This window comes from Tenrec ecaudatus, chromosome 10, assembly GCF_050624435.1.
Source record: "Tenrec ecaudatus isolate mTenEca1 chromosome 10, mTenEca1.hap1, whole genome shotgun sequence".
Taxonomy (NCBI): Eukaryota; Metazoa; Chordata; class Mammalia; order Afrosoricida; family Tenrecidae; genus Tenrec; species Tenrec ecaudatus.
Genome location: NC_134539.1, coordinates 20,385,141 through 20,398,307, shown reverse-complemented (window position 1 = coordinate 20,398,307; position 13,167 = coordinate 20,385,141).

Genomic DNA, 13,167 nt, shown 5'->3' with positions numbered 1-13,167 from the left:
TTCCATGTCTCATTTCAGGAGCTGCATGGTTGTGAATCCTTGGACATCATAGTGGCGTGGGGCTCATGGTCTCCCTTGTCCAGATTATTTGCCTTTGTCTTGTTTTTGTTCTGTTTAGAACTTAATAAATAGGTCTCTATAAATGGTAGCTCTCCATAGACTGTATGTGAATTTGGGATTCCTCTTTTCTCTAGAACAAAATAAGTAGAAGAATAATTTTATGACACATGAAAATTCTTTGAAATTCAAATTTTGGTGCTATAAATAAAATTTGTTTGCTTGTTTCTTTTTTTAATACAGCCAAGCTTATCAGTTAACACATTGTCTCTGGCTGAATTTGCACTATAAGGGCACAATGGAACAATTGCCACAGAACTATATGGCCCACAAAGCTGAAAATATTTACCATCTGGGACTTTGCGCTTCTATGTACATCTTGCCTCATTACAAGAATGGTATTGTGGTATTACATGATACTCACCTTTCTGGCACAACCGCTGAAGACAAAAATGGGTAAATAAGCAAATATGGTGAAGAAAGCTGATGGTGCCCAGCTATCAAAAGAGGTAGTGTTTGGGGGCTTAAAGGCTGTTGTTTAACAAGTGACCATCTAGCAGGGAAGCATTCATGGTCTTTGGATCCTAAGTTTTTTTATTCCTAGGGACCATGTACTTCTCTCTGCAAATGGCTTTTAAGTGACACGTGGAGGAGAATCATCCTGACTCAATTAGGCCAGACTTGGAGTTTAGTTTTTCTGTGATTGTTTGGGGGAGAATGAGTACTTAGAAAACTATGTGTATTAAAACTGGGTAAAAAAAGTGTGTAATCCCCCACGTGTCACAAAAAATGTTCCAGTTATTTTGTCCATTCCTTTGAAATGAGAAAACCCATTCTTAGCTCAAGTAGGCCTCAGGCCTGACTTGGCCTGCAGGCCACAAATTGTCTACTCCTGTTCTGGATCCAAAGTGGAATCCCGGGTGGAAGAGGTTCCCTGAACAATGATTGTAGCACTTAAAATCATTTTAGGAGAACTGTGGTAAGTGTTGGTTGAACTTACTTTTGGACCATCTTTATTCCCGATGTCTGCATTTCTTTTTATTTTACTCTTTGCTTTAATAAAAACGTTTCTGAAATATTTTCTCCAATTTAACCAATAGAATAAATGTCTCAGATTTGTTATTTTGGGAGTTCAGAGCTCTGCCAATTGGAAACAATCTCTTGATGTGAAGAACTTCCGTTTTGAGATACGTGTTTGGCTCAGAATTTCTTCTTCTCTGCAGTTTTGCCAAGTGTGCTTGCTTATACCCAATAGTTAAATCGTTTTATCCTTGACATTAAGAAGGCTTTGGGCCAATTTATATTTAGGTCAATACTTTTGGCACAAATGGCTAAGCACTTGACTACCGGCAGAAAGTTTTTCAATTCAAACCAGCGCTTAGAACTGGTTCAGCCAGAGCTGACAAAGTAGCATCAGAATGGACCCAATTTGGGGACAGACAGTGGCTTTGTTTTGTTTGGAGGTGAACCACAATGGAACAGATTATGGGTGGAAGCCCTGCTAGAAACTTACGTTTCATTTTAAAAAACAAGGTCAGTAGGCATGTTGTATAAAAACCGCAACTACTCACTGACCTAAAGTGAATTCTGATTCACATGGACCCTATAGGTCAGGATAAGCTGCCCCCCACCCCCATGAGTATCCAAGGATGTAAATCTTTACGGGAGCAGAAAGTCTGATCTGTCTCTCTCTCGTGGCACAGCTGATAGGTTCAAACTGCTGACCTTGGAGTTAGCAGCACAAGACACACAACATACGATGTCACCAGGGCTCCTCTGTCTGTTGCACAGCAACCAAATCCCCTGACCAGCAGGGATTCGTGACTGGAGCCTGGCTTAAAGATAGCAGATAGCATACTAGAACGTGTGTCCTGCTCCATAGCCCTGGCCATCCATTACCCACCCTCCCGCAGTAGGCTCCTGAAAAGATGGCTCTGCCTCTTTCCAAGGCTTTCATTTCATGGCTTTGACCTGTCGTTTTCCCCATTCCAGCGCGTGTTCCAGATCACCCACATCGTTAGAAGGAGAGTATGTTTTGTTTTTACTTCCTCAGCCCAGGCAGAGTTGGTGGAAGCCTGTTTAAAACCATGGCTCAAAGGTACCTCAGAAGATGGGCCTGGTGATGGATCTTCTGAGAGGTCACACGGCTTGGGAAACCTTCGGGAGGAATTCAGCTCGACAGACTGGGCTACCTGGAATTAACTGGATGTCAACTAGCTCCACTTAAAATGGGGGGTGGGGGAGAGGAATCTGCTAAGATTGACTTAATAATAATGTGCAGCCCTTTTCAAATGCGGATAGCCCCTGACTCACCATGTGTTCCAGTTATGATGAACCGTACTTATATGACCATCTGTTTAGGTATTTTTGAGGGGGGTACATCTTATCATTAGTAATATGCGCCACATACAATATTGCAGTGCATAATTTGCTGATATTATCATTCTCACATATTCACTCGCAGATGTTCAATTTTATGATTTATGGTTTAAAGCACTGCCGTATATATAGCAGTTTATGAAAATGGAAAGAAAGAAAACAGAAAAGGAGGTATTCCACTTACATCAGAACTGATTTATGATGGAGTCATTAGAATGGAACCCCAGGCGGGTACTGCTTGCAGCCACATAAGCATTCAATGAACTCTGGACTCACAACAAGGAAGTCGCAGCAATTACTTCGGACCCAAATTGTCAGGTCTTCTACCCATGAAATACAAAACAGCTTTTCCAAATGCATAATACTACCAAATACTTGCATATTGGAGAGAGGTCTTGAGTTAAAGACTCTGCTGTAGTCAAACGCGAAGCAGGCGTGTTCTAATTCATCCCAAAGAGGGGAGAGGAGGTGAGGGGACCTCTACCAGGCAACCTTGATGGTACGAGTTAGTGCATGATGACAGAATCCTGGGTCATAGTAACTGTCCCTGCTTCTCCTTCCTTACTCATGGAATTTTCATTTGTTTCCTATTATTTCATAGGTAAGTTCATTCGAGAATCACATCATCTGGAAGAAGTAAAACACTAACCATTTGCAAGTGTTTAATCTGACATTGTCTTTTAGCAAATTTTCTTGCTCCTCTTCATAAAAGCAAGATATTCTTTCTGGTGTCTTCTCTCTTTTTCCCCCTTGTATGTATCTCTCTCTCCATTAACCAGTCCACCCAAATCATCTTTCTCCTGAATCTGATTTAAAGTTGCATGATTTTTAATTCTGCATGTGCTTAACACCTAATAAGTGTACCATAAATATTTGTTCAATAAAGAGAAGATGTGAGGGAAACTGGTTGCTCTTTTCTGCTTCATATTTCTTCTAAGTTATTCTGTCAGTGGTTGTACAGACAATAAGACATTTGGAGTAGAAGCAATTTTACCCAAGAATCTAGTCATCGAATGACATATTGCTCTGGGTACATCTGGTGCACAAGACCTCTCTAAGGTGTTGATGAGCAAGGATGTCACTTTGAGAACTAAGGTGTGCCTGACTGAAGCCATAATATTTTCAGGAGCTTCATAGACATGTGGAAGTTGGATATTGAATAAGGAAGACTGAATGAGAGTTGGTGCATTTGAATTATTATGCTAGGGAAGAATATCAGCTAACAGAAGGACAAACAAATCAGTCTTGGAAGAAGTACAGCCAGAATGCACTTTGGAAGTGCATCATGCTTGGTGAAGTGAAGAGACAACGGGGATAAAAAATGAAGCCCCCTGATGAGATGGAACAACACCCTGGCTGCAACAATGGGCTCAAACATCACAATTGTGACAATGGTGCAAGACCAGGCAGGCTTCGTTCTGTTATGCACAGATTTGCTATCAGGCAGAACCTATTTGATAGCACCTAACAACAGTAATAGTGTGTAACTTCTTATTCTCTGTAAAATCAATCAGCAAAAAAAAAAAATATCTAATCTTAAGTGTCTAGCCAAGAATAAAGAAATAAACGGTACCGAGCTGGTGAGTTAAGGAAATCAAAATGATTCAGAATATAATCTGTTACGACCTGGAGACCATCTTTATCTATATTTGCCTGTCGTGTGCACATGATCATTGACAGAAGGCTCAACTTGAGTTTGGCTTCGGTCAGGCCATCGCGTTAGCACTCTGATCCAAACACCTTGCACTCAGCAAGGCCAGTGCGTGGTCGGAAACACGGGGCGGTATGAGAGAATTAAAGATCTGGATTGAGGGAAAGGCCATGAAGTCCCCCATCTCTAAAAGGCACGTCTAGTGCGTGCAGTTCACAGACTAACCACAGTTTGGGGAAGACCACAGCCTAACAACTCATTAATTGAGAAACACTATAGATTCAGTTCTTATAGCTTCCACAGTGGGGTTATTGAATCAAAATAAAACTATGTATCTAAAAGTTTTAGCCTCAGATGACAAATATTTTTTAAATACATTATTGTTAATATAGGTGTAGTTTTCATAAATTTTGTTTTGTGGTTTCAACAACAAAAAAACTCATGGAAGCCAAGTCAATTCTGACTCATGGTTGACCCCATATGACAAAGTAGAAGTGTCCATGTGAGCCATGAACGCTGCTCATCAGTTCTCCCTTGCGGTGTCTCCTGGTTTTCAGCTGCTGGCCTTATAGTAACCCCGTGTGCCCCAAGGCTTCAGAGTTAGTACAGTTTGACTCTCCCCACCCCACGCTGTTTGGATCTTATTTATTGGTTTGTTTGCTTGCTTGCTTGTTTTTTATTTGGAGCCTGATTGTAATTTTCCTCCACTGACATTGCATGTCGGCCTTCTTTGCCCAGATAGGCACTTTTAGGCATGCGTGGCACTTTGGTACATCTCTCTTACAGGCTCTCCATTATGCTTCCAGTTCACTTCGTCTCCCATCTTTCTTTCCTTGGTATCTGGTTGGCTAAAACATTCCCAGAAGGATTCTGGGGCCCCAATGCTAGGCCAAGAACCATCTCTTCATTGGCTGTTTGTTCGAAGCTGCTGACCCCACTGTAGACAGTTGCATGGGGAAGTTCCTGATCAAGAGAAGTGCCTCTTCCTGATTCTGAGAAGTTAGAACCTGACAGGTGTCAGAGGTAAGTGACCTTTTAAGAAAATATTAACAGAGAACAAAAGCACTAGATGGTTTCTAAATGAGCTAGAGCTACTCATCCAGCTGCCCTTGAGCAATAAAAAGGGAAAAGTCAGTGTATTACGCACTGGGTCAGTGATAAAAGCCATGGAAAAAAAAATAGTCTCTCCAAGTTAGACAATGCTGGTATTGGCAGTCCTTGAATGCTATTTAAAAAAAAAAACCACCCACATACTTCTTTTTGAGAAATGCTTAATGGGGCACAATTAGGCAGTCTGTAAAATTGAATGACCTTTAAATTGCTGTAATCTCACGAGGGAAACCTTTCACACACGGCATCTACTATTGAAAGAACATTCACATGAAAATATTGTCACTAGCTTGTCTTGTGTCTTGGCCCCCCCTTTGGACTCTTTCATCGCCAGAGAAAAGCTAAGATCACCAGAGAGTCTGACCTCAAATATGTCAGGCGACCAGAAACCATCCCATAAGTATAACCCAAACAAAGTTGTTGATGGGCAGCAAGGAGAGCCAGTAAGCCGGGTGAGGCCTCAGACAGCAAAAGAAAGAACATTTGAACCATCTGCCTTTCCTTTATGTAGGAAGCCTTTTCCATGGATACTTTCTCTTTCCATGCCGCCCCTCCCCCCTGCTGCTTTTGTCTTTGTTAAGTATCCATCGATGTTTAGGAAACTAAAATGAATGCTGCCTGCAAAATAACCAAAGCATTGTGACTTTAGAGATTAGCTCAGACTCATGAGGACCATTCCCTTCCATTTGTACTTTGAAAAACAAAGCAACTCACAGAAAAGATAGGCCAACAACGACACACATGTATAGAGGGAGAGATGGAGCACAAGGTGGCCTGGTGACATAATAGGGAAGGATCCTACCCCTCCCCAAAAGAAAGGTTGCTGTCAGTTGGAATCAACTAGATCAGTGGTTTTCAACCTGTGGGTCGCGACCCCTTTGGGGGTCGAACGACCCTTTTACAGGGGTTACCCAATTCATAACAGTAGCAAAATTAAAGGTGTGAAGTAGCAGTGAAAATAATTTTATGGTTGGGGATGGCGGGGGTCACCACCACATGAGGAACTGTATTAAAGGGGCCTGGCATTAGGAAGGTTGAGAACCACTGCACTTGAGTCATGATGAGTTGGCATTTATTTGACAGCACAGTGCTTGTATGTCATGTGTATGTGTGTGCACATATGCACACATACATGTATATGTGCATATATACACTTGGAACGCTGGTGGTGCATATGGGGTAGTTTTCAGTCCTATATTTAGAAAGATAGACAGAAGATAAGGCAGTACAAAGATAGATAGATAGATAGATAGATAGACAGATAGATAGATAACACCCTACTTTTATCTAATTCTAACTCATACTGACTGTTGGGTTTCCTAGGCTGCAAATCCTTATGGGAACAGATATGTTCATCTTTCTGCAGAGCAACAGGGAGGTTTGAACCACTGATCTTGCAATTAGCAGTACAATGCTTACCCAACAGCACTACCAGATCTATATATGCAGATGTGTATATATAGATGCATTATTTATCTGTCTATGATCTTCACACTTCATACCTCAAGCTTCATACTTTCACACTAAATATTTTAGCAGGCATCACCTAAAACTAGGAGTCTTGTATATAACCACAATACTGTCAGTACATTTGAGAATCCAACCATGATATACCAGTATCAGCTAAAATACAGTGCACGTTCACATTTCTCCTATCGCCCCAGGGATTCCCTTTAGGCTGTTTGTTGGCTTGCTTTGGGATCTAGGATACAATCGAGTGGGAAATCTTGGGCTGTGAGTCTGTGAGACCTGGAACTTGAAGAGATTGTTTGTTTTTCTGGGTCTTTGACGAGCTACAGTGTTGTTACTTTTCAATAACTGCCCACTAGTGGAAATCATCAGAGTTTTCCTTCTTTGACAGGTTTCTGCTCATAAGTAAAACCACTCACAGGTTTCCCTGTTTTCAGTTATGCCTCCTTAGTTTAGTGCCTCTTCATCTGGAACAGTCCATTGGGATTTCTTTGTGTTGCTCCTCTCTTCATTGTGTGCCTTTTCTGGCACAGTTATATCGAAGAATCCAAGCGAGTTATCTGGTGGCGCGCCCCGCACAACCTGGATGTGTCCAGTTTTTTCCATCACAGTGAGATTTAGGCTACACCCTTTGGGCAGGAACACGGCCCAGGGCATGTGCTGTGGGATACTTGTCCTTGCCTTATATCAAAAGGCACCTTGATATAAGCTCCTCTATATTTGTGATGCTACGTTGGTAAAGTAATGCCCAGCAGATTTCTGCATGGCTGAGGTCCCATTTCCATTCGTATTTAATAGACAATCGGGGAGTGAAACCTTGTGTGAGACCTTGTGCGTATCCTCTTCTCCAAGAGTCTTCCATTCCAGCCTTCAATCTGCTTCCATTGCTGTGAGCACTACTGAGCTTTGACTCAATCTACTATTGCAACGGATGCCACAAACATGTGTAACGTGATCGTTCTTATTCTAATCCTCCTCTAGGAGTGCTGCCTGGTAAGTGTTGGACTGCTAACCAATCGGTTGGCAGTTCAAGCACAGCAGGCCCTCCTCAGCAGAAAGAAGAGGCCATCTGCTCTGGGTAGAGTTGGGACCAACCAGGTGGCAGTGGGTGGGATAATTTATTTTACATATATTAGTTAATATTTCTCTGAAGGAATCCTTTGGAGGAGCAAAATCTACTACCAACGAGGATTAGTTGTTTAAACCTACCTCAGAAGGCAGGGCTGGTCATTTGCTTCTGAAAGATCACAACCTTGAGAACTCCCTGGAGCAAATCTGCTGTGTCCACACGGGGTCTCCACGACTCAGAATTTATTGGGAGGCAAGGACAGAGGCAAACATTTTCTTCTGAAAAGAAGCTACTCCTTCCTTGCTTTCTTTCTTTTCTAAGTGTCACTAAGGACATATGGCTTCTTTCCAAATTGTACCAAGTTTGACCAATAGAAGACTTTGAAAGGAGTTTTTAATTTGGAAATAGTTTTAGCACTTCTCTGTGACCTTGGTGGAAAATTTCAAGCATGACTTTTTTTTTTTTTTTGGTGGGGAGAGGGATCCCTTTAAAATAGGGATCACTGTCACAAGGTGTCAAAGGGATCAAGTGTCGGGCATCAAAGAACAAAAAATCATATCATTGTGTGCTCACCTTCCCGATATGACTGTTGAAGACAAGTGGGTGCATAAACAAATGTGATGAAAAAAGTTGATGATGCTCGGCTATCAAAAGATATATAGTATTTGGGGTCTTAAAGGCTTGAAGAGAAACAAGTGGCCATCTAACCCAGAATCAACAAAGTTCACATGGAAGAAGCACACCAGCCTGTGTGATCATGAGGTGTTGAAGGGATCAGGTACCAGACATCAAAGAACTACAAAGAATGAGGGGGAGTGCAGAGTGGGGACCCAAAGCCCATCTGTAGGCAACTGCACATCCCCTTACAGAAGGGTCATGGGGGAGGAGATGAGCCAGTCAGGGTGTAGTGTAGCAACAATGAAACATACAACTTTCCTCTAGTTCTTAAATGCTTCCTCCCTCCACTATCATGATCCCAATTCTACCTTACAAACCTGGCTAGACCAGAGGATGTACACTGGTACAGATAGGAACTGGAAACACAGGGAATCTAGGACAGATGATCCCTTCAGGACCAGGGGTGAGAGTGGTGATACTGGGAGGGTGGCGGGAAGGTGGGGTAGAAAGGGGGAACCAATTACAAGGATCTACATATAACCTCCTCCTCCCTGGGGGACAGACAACAGAAAAGTAGGTGAAGGGAGACGTTGGACATTGTAAGCTATGACAAAATAATAATAATTTATAAATTATCAAGGGTCCATGAGGGAGGGGAAAGTAGGGAGGGAGGGGGAAAATGAGGAGCTGATACCAAGGGCTCAAGTAGAAAGCAAATGTTTTGAGAATGATGAGGGCAACAAATGTACAAATGTGCTTGATACAGTGGATATATGTATGGATTATGGTAAGAGTTGTATGAGCCCCCAATAAAATGATAAAAAAAAAGAAAAGTTAAATTAAAAAAAAGTAGGGATCACTGTCAATGCCTTAAGGAGCCCTGACGGTGTAGTGGTTACAGTCTTAGAAACTCACAGAGGCAGTTCCACCCTGTCCTATTGGTTTCTGTGGTCAGCATCAGCTTGATGGCAGTGAGTTTGTTTTTTTCTTTTTTTGGTTTTCCAATACCCTGGCTAAATACATTCTTTTCCCCTTTCCTGGAGACACAACTGAAAACTACAAATGTGTTGTTACATATGCTTAATAGCATCTTACATTTGGTGTAAAAACCTATCAACTTTAAGGCAATGATTGTGAAGTGTCTTGCAATGAACGGGAGCCTGAGGGGCCTCCTGTACTTGTGTTCTGATTCCACAGGACCAAGAGCAGTGCAGCAATGACAGTGACTGGCTTTCAAGGAGCAGCCAGTAAAAAAAAAAAAAAAGTGAATTGAATGCCGCGAATTAATAATAAAGCCAACATGTCACGGTCACGAAGCAGAAAATAACAGATTGCAATAACAAATACCAAGGAACTGCTTGTATAAGACTAGGTGAAGTCATAGTGATTTTCATTTCCTAGGTACAACTTTAAAGTTTCCCTAAAATGCTACTGTTAAGTTCAAGAGATCAGCCTTAATTCATGTGCCCTTCCTTGATTTCAGGATGTTATTGCTATATGGTTTGGATCCTTTCCAATCAATTCCTAGTGACCCTATAGGGCAGAACCCCATAGCCACCCAGTTTCCATGACGCCTCCGGTCTTTTCTCCTGCAGGGCAGCTCGTGGGTTTGAGTTTTTCTGTTTGCAGCTAAACACTTCACCACCGCACCACCAGGGCTCCTGGATGTCACAGAGGACACGTAACAGAGCTCTAGAACACCAAATCAAACTGTTTGCCATGAGTTGATTTAGACTCAGTGACCTTTTATAGCGGTTCCAAAGCGAAATCTTTATAGAAATAGATAGCCTCATCATTCTTCTGCTCAATAGCCAGTGGATTTGAACCACTAAACACCAACCTTGCGCTTGGTGGTCAAATGCTTGCACAACAACATAACTAGAATTGCTTTTAAAAAATTAAATAAAAATAAATAAATAAAAAATTAAAAAAAAAACACAACTAGAACTATGTTGTTTGGTGTTGTCGAGAAGGTTCCAACCTAGAGCAAGCCCCTGCACAACAGAACGGAGTAGTGCCCAGGGCTGCACCATCCTCTCAGTCGTTATGCTTGAGACCATGGTCGTCGCCACAGTGTCAAGCCATCTCTTCAAGGGCCTTGCTCTCTTTTCCTTTCCCAGCACGGTGTCCTTCTCTAGGAACTTGTCTCTCCCGACAACGTGTCCAAAGCACATGAGACAAAGTCTCACCATCCTTGCCTCTCAGGAGCACTCGGGCCGTACTTCTGCCAAGACAGCTTTGTCCTGTTAGCAGACTCTGGCACGTTCACTACTCTTCTCCAGCACCACAATTCAAATGCATCCATTATTCTTCGATCTTCCTGGTTCAATGCCTAGTAATACGACTCCTACCTTCCCCTGCCCCAGAAAGGACTGCTAGCAGCAAGTGGAGGTGGCTGGTGGATGGGAGCTGCTGACTCCAGATTAGCAGCGCAATCAGTGTGGAGTCCAGGGCACCATCAGGATTTCAACACCGTGTTTTCATTCAGCACACCGGTAAATTAATAGTCTTTCATTTTTATCAACTTGTATTTTTCCCCTAGAGAAATCTTATTATTATTTTTTTTGCAAGTACTCTTCCCGCGCTTAAGTAAACTCAAAAGCTAGAAAGCAAGGCTCCAAAAGAGCCTCAATACACTATGATACAAACTTTTGGTGAGAAAAAACTATGTATAGAAATTGACAAGTATTATGATTTTTTTAAAGTGTCCAGAACATGAATTTACATTATAAAACATGCACAAATAAATGGTGTCTTTGTGGATTATCTACCAAGTGGATAATATACTCACAGATCATTCAGAGCTGAGTAAATACCAACCAGGATACTTGATCCTACCGGGAGGGAGTAAATCACTCACTTCTTATAGGCTTAGTATTATTTTCAAGCCACTGACACACCGCGTAGTGCCCAAAAAAAGACTAATTTCATTTTCTTAAGTTCTTTGGGAAGCATTGGTTCAAATGCCCGAGAGGTCGTGGTTTCATTTCTATCAAACGGGGCAAAAGACAGAATTTGTTATTTTTTGAATAAAGTGCTAATTTTTATTTAAGTCCCCATTCATTATATGTGAAGAAAATGAAAAATGAATGCATTCGTCTGGGTAGACTAGAGAAACAAATCCACAGAAACTCATATATATCTAAGAGAGAGGCTTATGTAAAGGCTAAATGCACATCAAGAAAGCATCCCAACCCAGTGCTGTCCAAGCCCATAAGTCCAACATTAGCCCATATGTCCAGCACCAATCCACAAAGTCCTCCTCCATCTCACAAAACACACCCAATGACACTGACTGCGGGGGGAAAGCTGAATCAGTGAACATGTTAACATCTCAGTGCTGGCAGAGGTCTCCACATGAGTGCTCCAACACCCAAGGCTGCGTCAGGGTAGGTCCATGAGGCTTCTCCTAGGGGTGTCTTGCAGGAAGTGAGCCTTGTCAGCTGAAACAGGGAACTGGCTAAGGCAGCTGCACCCTGGTCCGACCATCAGAGAGCAAGAGACCTGAGAGCTAGAAAGGCAAGGCTCACTGAGCCATTTACCTCTCCACCCTTCAACTAATCCCACATGTGTTTTTCAGCCAGGTTGGCACAATAATCCTTAACTATTTCACTAAAGCTTCGATCAGGGAGTCAATTCTGACTATTAGCTGCCCTGCAGAGGACAGAGTAGAACTGCTTCTTGCGTGTTCTGCGACAAAATCTTTATAGGAGCAGACAGCGTCATCTCTCTCCCAAGAAGCAGCTGGTAGGCACGCACTACGGATCTGATCTCTAGCACTCCAACGCTTAGCTCACTACACCACTTAGGCTTCTTCATAAGTGAAGAAAAGATCAAACCCAATGACATCAGGTCGATTCCAACTCATAATGACCTCTGTAGGGTTTCAGGGCACTGAATGTTCACAGGAGCAGAGAGACCCATCTTTTTCCCCATGGAGGATCTGGTGGAGTTGAATCATCAGCCTTGCACTTAGCAGTTCCACCACTCGCAGACAATGCTATTTGGGTTCTGACTTATGGATGGTCAATTGATATGGCTTTTCTAGTCGTGGTTCCTTATATGATACATTGTGGTTCTGCACTTAAAACACCGGTGGCTATGGTCCCATTTCGCAGAGTGTTCTCTACTTTGCTGGTAGAGAGGAGAGGGGTGGGCATCTTTAGGAGCCCACTTTAGGACTGATGTGAACCAGGCCACATCCTTTGTTTTCCTTAGATACACAATGGTACCACGATATAGTTCTATGCATATTTCCTCACCTGGAAAGCTAGGTTATTTTCCTGCCTGAGCTTTGGGTAAAATGAAAAGACCTGCTGTAGTTTTTAGGCATCTTTAGCTTCTAGCTCTGGATCCTGCATTCCGCTCACCTCTCCCTGAGCCTTGGGCTTGGGACTGAACAGCGTCCACAGGTAAGCATTGTCTTCTATTGGTGGTATAGCAAATTGCAAAACCTAGGGATGTGACGGGGTATAATCGAGGGAGGAGTTGAGGAAACTGGAGCAAAATAATATTTAGGACTTTTGGGACATCTTCCATCTCTAACTCCTTGGAACTAGTCCTGTGTTAATGCTTACAAAGAAATGATTACAGCAGACTCCCTTCCAACTGGTAGGGATTATATATATAGTCTCTGGAACTATACATCTTTACGGGAGCAGATGGTCTCATCTTTTTCCTGATATGTGAGTAGCTGAGGTGAAGTCTTTATTGAACACAAACAGAATTTCCACTGAAGACCAGAGAAACCAAATTCGTATGGAAAGAAAAGTGGAAAATGATGAAGTTACCTCTGAAAGAATGGTAGCGACAC